This window comes from Humulus lupulus, chromosome 7 (assembly GCF_963169125.1).
Source record: "Humulus lupulus chromosome 7, drHumLupu1.1, whole genome shotgun sequence".
Classification (NCBI taxonomy): Eukaryota; Viridiplantae; Streptophyta; class Magnoliopsida; order Rosales; family Cannabaceae; genus Humulus; species Humulus lupulus.
The window spans coordinates 57,680,893-57,688,576 of record NC_084799.1 but is presented as its reverse complement, the minus strand read 5'-3'; positions in this window follow the sequence as shown (position 1 = coordinate 57,688,576).

The window sequence follows — 7,684 nt, the reverse complement described above, 5'->3', positions numbered from 1 at the left end:
TCGGTGTTCAGAGTCCCGATGCTTCTCCCATGAAGACGAGTTGATCACCTTCTTGCGATCTAAATGCCATCGTTTTCCTTCTACATCGATGGTTGCATCATTAAATTCAAAAGCCACATCCTTTCGAAGAAGTTTGCATAATGGGGAAGCAATCTTTGAGAAATTCTTTATGAACCGCCTATAGAATCTCGCATGACCAAGAAAGGATCTTATTTCTTTCACACTTGATGGTGGTGGAAGAGAACGAATAAGATCAAATTGGGCCTTGTCAACTCCAATCCCTTTTTTTGAAATAACATGCCCCAAAACAATACCTTGTTGCACCATAAAGTGACATTTCTCCCAATTCAATACAAGATTCGTGTCAAAACATCGTTTAAGAACTGGAGTTAAGTTGTGGAGGCACTTATCAAAAGAATCACCATACACTAAAATCATTCATAAACACTTCTATAATATTCTCTATGTAATATGAGATAATACTAACCATACATCGCTGAAAAATAGCGGGAGCATTGCATAATCAAAATGGCATTCGACGAAAAGCAAAGGTACCAAATGGGCATATAAATGTTGTCTTCTCTTGGTCTTGAGGAGAAATAAAAATCTTATTATAACCTGAATAACCATCAAGAAAGCATTAATAAGAGTGTCCTGCTAATCTTTCAAGAATTTGATCGATGAATGGCAAAGGGAAAAGGTCTTTTTCGAGTTGCAGTGTTCAACTTTCTAAAATCAATACACACTCACCAACCTATTTGGACTCTAGTGGGAAACTCTAAGAACGATACCTCTTTAGAAACCTCTCCACCATTATTAAGTGCAGCCACCATCTCCTTTACTTCAGTAGTGACATCCTATATCTTTAAGTCCACTGGTTCCCTCAAAACAACATCTAACCCATCATCTCCATGTAAATCAAGAATTCTTTGCGACAATGAGTCCAAAATATCAATTGAAGAAACTGAATGAACATAACTTGGATACCTCATAGCCTCAAAAATATTAAAGCAGATCACTTCTCCATCAAACTCCATGGTAAAAGTGCCCTTATGAATATCTATCTTAGTTCTACCTGTCTTTAAAAATTGCCTTCCCAATAAAATTGGGGTAAAGCAAGGAATTGAGTCATCTTCCATGTCAAGAATGTAGAAATCCACTGGAAATACTAATTCATTTACTTTTAACCAATACATCATCTACTAATCCCCTTGGATAGGCATTAGAATGACCTGCTAATTGAATTATCACCTCCATTTCTTCAAGTGGTCCCAAATTCAAAGAGGTATAAATAGTGTAAGGCATTACATTAATTGAAGTACCCAAATCTAACATATATCTTTCAATCCTTTTACTTACTACAGTGCAAGGAATATTGAAGGTTCCAGGATCCTTACATTTTGGTGGAAGTTTCTTTTGAAGTACTACCGAAATATTTTCCCCCACACTCACCTTTTCATTCTCTTTTAGCTTCCTCATATTGGTGCATAACTCCTTTAAAAACTTTGCATATCGAGGTACTTGTTTAATGGCATCAAGTAAGGGAATGTTGACCTCAACCTTGCGAAAAGTCTCTAGTATTTCCTATTCAGCTTCATTTTCTTTGTCTTTCTCAAACGACTAGGAAATGGAGGGGTAGTGACATAAGTGGGAATAGTTGGTTTAGGTTTGGGTGTTGTGGTTGGGGTTCCATCTTTGTCTTGTTGGGCGGATTGAGTAGGAGGCAATGGTACATCATTTGAACTTGATGGAATACTAGGTGGATCATAAGTCTTGCCATCTCTTAATGTGATGGCATTAGCGTTTTCCCTTGGATTTCTAACAGGCTGTGAAGGTAACTTTCCTTGATTATGTGGCTCACTTTGACATAATGAAGTGGTTATTTGACCATGTAATGCCCCACGTCACTATGGCTGCTTTCTGGAATGACAACTGGCCCTGCAAACCAACATGAGTCTTTCCAACGTGCTTTGCCCTCACTTGCACGCTTCCTAGGAAAACTTCCCAGAAGGTCACCCATCATGAGACTACTCCAGGTCAAGCACGCTTAACTTTGGAGTTCTCAAGTGATGGACTACCGAAAAGAAGATGCATCTTGTTGGCATAGGTAGTATCCATCAATCCATTTAAGCCCTATTCAACTGTGTAGTCTCATACCTACATAGCCTTAGAATCATCACAGTTGACCTTCCCCAGGCGATGTGGGATTGCATGGCTTTACTCGGTCTTTCTCTCTACGGATCACGGGATTCTGACTTTCACAACTTCACCCCTTCTCTAGGATGCTAGCCAGTCATTCTTCATAACTTAGGTCTTTTTGAAGTGCTAACGTATCATACTTGAGAACGTGGGTATTGGAGGAAGACATCTGAGCACCGTATCTGGAATTTTTTGGTAAGTAAATTTCAGGGACAAAATTCTTTTAAGTAGGGGAGAATTGTAGCGTCTCAAAATTTTACTTAGTTAGATAGTAGTAGCTTGTGCTGTAGTATTTTAGTTTTCGTGGTTATTGGTTCAAGCCAAGATCTATTTGGAAACTCATAGAGATAGTTATTCATTTTATAAGTTTAACCTATACTTTGGAAATATTAGTTTTATCATAAGGTGTAATGCCCTGGATAACCAAGACTGTTACACTGTGTAGTAAAAATAGTGCAAAACTTGCTAATCAAGTCATTTTATTAAAAATGTGATCCTAAGGTCAAAAATTGGATTATGGTTAAAAGATTTTGTCGTAAACGGTTAATTTTCCATTAAAATAGATGTTTGGTACATGAGATCCCAAAAACAGGGTTTAAAAGACAAATTTACAAACTCTCAAAAGTTATATACAATCAGTGGCCAATCTAATGGAAAAATTACAAGTTTTAGGCTTTTGTCCCTAAACTTCCCTCGCTCGTGGTGGATGAGCAGCTGACAATGTACACCTCGCCCCAGAGCTCTCCAACTCATGGTTGATCCAGCTTACCTTTGCTTTACCTGCACCACATAGCACCCGTAAGCCAAGGCCCAACAAGAAAACCTAAACAACAATGACATATAGCAATAAGAATATTCCATCAAGCTTATCTCATATAAACAGAAAAAAGAGTACATATATTCAATTAATCAATGATGATCACATAATCTCAAGTAATCAGGGTTGGCACCCTTAGGCCGAGCCCCTGTTGATCTAGCTGGCCCCGACTCGCTTAGGTTGGGCCGCGTTCAATACGTATACCATTAGCCCCGACTCCCTTAGGTTGATCTTCCTTGTATGAAAAATCAATCTTACAAACACATAATACCAACAATCAACATTTGGGAATCTCAGTCCCGTTCACAACCACACATGGTGTTGTTCTCTTACCTTGAATTCTGAGCAGAGATAATAAAGTGGTCTCGAGCACGATCCTCAGTCCTGAGCCTTGGCGATGAACCTAGTCACAGTGGCCAATGGGTAATTGTTAAATTCCAATCCAAATAAATACTTAGGAGATAAAAACTAGCCTTCGGGACCTCAATTTCTACTAAACCGCGTAGTAGAAATTGTCTTGAGCCCCTAGGTTCGAGCCCCCCGAGCCTTACAAAACCTAGAAACCCACCTAAGGCAAAAATCCCTAGGCAGGCTGCAACCTTGCTCCAGGGGGCAAAACTTACCCCCAAGTCAGAGGCTATACCCCCAAGCCTCAAGGGGAGGCGGGTCGCGCACCCCGAAATAAAGAGCACACCCAGGGCCGGATGGGCACACGCGCCGCGGCGCCCCTGAGCTGGGTCACGGCAGGCCCCCTTTGAACCTAGAAATTCTGGGTTTTCTTCAACCCTTTCTAGCCAAATTTTCCCATAATTCAATCTAGTTAAACCCCACAACCACAACCAAAATCAGCCAAGAATTTATGACCTTAACTCACCTAATTTAAACACCAAAACCTCATCCTCAAATCAATAGCAATTCACACTCTTACTAGCACCCAAATTCAACCTAGAACCAACTAACAAAACTAGACCTTAAGCAAGCTTAATCCTCAACATAATTTCAGCATAATTCAGAGATTCTAACCAGAATTCTTTCCTCAAGTGGCAACCAAATTCCTTCAAAATTTCTCTAGGAATTCCTAGCATGATCACCAAAATTTCCTTCTACTTTTCTCCTTAACTTTAAGCCCTCAATTCCACAGTATGATTTCCCAAGTTCTCCGATAAAACTCAGCAAAACACCTAGCTTGTCACCTCCTCAATCATCAAGCTTCACTTAGCTTCACAAGGGAAAGTAAGAGAAAGAGTACGTGGGAGAGAAAGAGGAGAGTTTTAGAAGTTTTCTTTAAGTTTCTGGTGAATTCCTACCCTTGTTTTCTAAGTATATCTCTCAGCCCCTAAAAAGAATACCCCTTAAAGTTAATTCATCCTCAAGTTGTTCCTAGGGGTAAAATAGTCATTATACTCCTCGCTAATTCATCAAGTGTTCCTAGTATTTACCCATTAATTTCGTCATTCCAAATAATTACCAATGATTCATTCAATATCTAATAATTCCCAAAATATTCTCTCAATTCCGAAAAATACCCCTAGGCTCCACCGAGCCGAGTATTGAACCCTGCCGTGACTATTTCGCTAATTCGCTCACTAGGAATGTCTCAAGCCATATACTACAAATATACCCACATAATAATGTGGTCTTAACAATTTATCACAAATAATCACATTTATGCTCTCAACGGGCCAAAATTACAATTATGCATATATAATCTATAATGGCCCACATGTGTATCTAATACTCATAAACATGCATATAATATATCCATATAATCATATTAATCATGCATGGCACATAATCATGCATTTTAACCATTTAATCACACATATACCAATTATTCCCTCTTGACACGCTAATCAAGGCCCTTAAGACTTATTAGTGAATTTTGGGTTGTTACAACTATCCCCTCCTATTGAGAACTTCGTCCTCGAAATTTACCTGAATAACTCGGGATACTGATCTCGCATCGCTGACTCAAGCTCCTAGGTCGCTTCCTTGACCTTACTATTCCTCCGCAGTATCTTGATGAGAGGAATCGTCTTGTTCCATAGAACCTTGTCTTTCCTGTCTAAGACCTGAACTGATCACTCTTCATAAGACAAATATGTCTGCAGTTCTAAGTCTTTATACTTCACCATATGAGTCATATCTAAGACATACTTCCAAAGCATAGAAATGTGGAATATGTCATGAACTCCCGACAACAACAGTGGCAGTGCCAATCTAAAGGCCACCTACCCGATCCTCTCCAGGATCTCAAAAGGTCCAATAAACCTAGGGCTCAGCTTGCCTTTTTTCCCAAACCTTATCACCCCTCATAGTGGTGAGACTGGCAGAAACACGTGGTCCCCTACCTGGAACTCCACATCTCTATGCTTAGGATCAGCGTAGCTTTTCTGTCTGCTCTGAGAAGCGAGCAATCGAGCTTGGATCTTCTCGATAGCTTCATTAGTCTTCTGAACCATCTCTGGTCCCAAATACTTCCTCTGACCCATCTCATCCCAATGAATGGGCGATCTACATCTCCTCCAATATAACATATCATACGGAGCCACTCCAATCGTTGATTGATAACTGTTTTTGTATGAAATCTCAATCAATGGGAGATACTTACTCCAAGACCCCTCGAAGTCTATCACATACACTCTGAGAATGTCTTCCAATACCTGAATCCTCCTCTTAAACTGTCCATCAGTCTGAGGATGAAAGGTCGTACTAAACTTCAGCTGAGTCCCATAGCCTTCTGTAAATAACCCCAAAACTTGGAGGTAAAAATAGGATCCCGGTCTGACACTATGGACTTGGGGACCCCATGGAGATGTATAATCTCCCACGTGTACAGCTCCACATACTGATCCACAGTATAGGTCGTCCTCACTGGAAGAAATGAGCTGATTTGGTGAATCTGTCTACTATCACCCACACCGAGTCATGAAGCCCCACTGTCCCAGGTAAACCTCCCACAAAATCCATCGTAATATCCTCCCATTTCCATTCAGGGATACCTAAAGGCTGTAGCAACCCTACTGGTCGGTGATGCTCAGCCTGTACCTTCCGATAGGTCAAACACTTGGCCACGTACTCCACTACATCCTTCTTCATCCTAGGCCATCAATACAACGTACGTAGATCCTGATACATCATCGTGGTGCCTGGATGGAGTGAGTCTGGTGTAGTATGAGATTCATTGAGTGTCTCTCGTCTAATCCCCATATCATTCAGGACACAGATCCGACCCTTATATCGTAATAACCCTATCTTTAAAATGGAATAGTCCTTAGCCACTCCAACTAGGACATTCCCTCAAACCTCCTGCAACGATGAATCAACCATCTGACCCTCTATTACCCTCTCCAGAAGAGTCGACTGCAAAGTGATATTGGCCAACCGGCCCACAAACAACTCTATCCTCGCTCTAGTCATCTCTTCTTCTAACTCTCTCAATATCTGTACAGAGCTAAACAACTGTCCCGGGCCACTCCGTCTCAACGCATCCGCCACTACATTGGCTTTCCCTGGGTGGTAAAGGATGTCACAATCATAGTCCTTCACCAATTTTAGCCAACGCCTCTGCCTCATATTCAAATCCTTCTAGGTGAAGAAATATTTCAAACTCTTATGATTGGTGTATATCTTGCACTTCTCCCCATACAGATAGTGTCGCCAAACCTTTAGTGCAAATACCACCACTGCCAATTCTAGATCATGGGTAGGATACCGCTACTCATACTCCTTCAGCTGCCATGATGCATAAGCAATAACCTTCTCATTCTTCATCAACACGCACCCCAACCCCATCCTTTATGCATCGTAGTAGACCACAAACTTCCCTTCCTACGAGGAAGACTCAACACCGGAGCAGTAATCAGCCGTCGCTTCAATTCCTAGAAGCTATTCTCACACTTGTCTAAATAGATGAACTTCATATTCTTCCCTGTCAATTATGTTATTGGTGCAGCAATCTTCGAGAACTCTTCCACAAAGCTTCTGTAATAACCCGCTAACCCAAGGAAGCTTCTAACCTCTGAGGCGTTCCTTGGTCTCAACCAATCTTGCACTGCCTCCACCTTCGCTAGATCCACCTTAATTCCATCTTCACCAACAATATGTCCAAGGAGGGTTACCTCTGGTAGCCAGAATTCACACTTCTTTAATTTGGCATACAATTGATTCTCCCTCAATCTCTGCAAGACCTGTCACAGATGCTGTTCATGCTCTGCCTCTAAACTGGAGTAAATTAAGATATTGTCGATGAAGACAATCACAAACTAGTCTAGAAAGTCCTTGAACACCCTGTTCATCAAATCCATAAATGTTGCTGGGGTATTGGTCAAACCAAAGACATGACCAGAAACTCATAATGCCCATACCTTGTTCGGAAGGTCGTCTTTGGTATATCCTCGTCCTTGATCCTCAACTGGTGATAACCAGATAGAAGATCAATCTTTGAGAACACTGTCTTTCCCTGCAGCTGATCAAACAAGTCATCGATCCTTGGTAGAGGGTTTTATTCTTAATGGTTAAATTGTTCGACTCCCTATAGTCTAAACACATCCTCAGAGTCCCATACTTCTTCTTCACAAACAAAACTGGAGCACCCCATGGCGAGTAGCTAGACCTGATAAACCCTAAATCAAGAAGCTCTTGCAACTGTATCTTCAATTCCTTCAG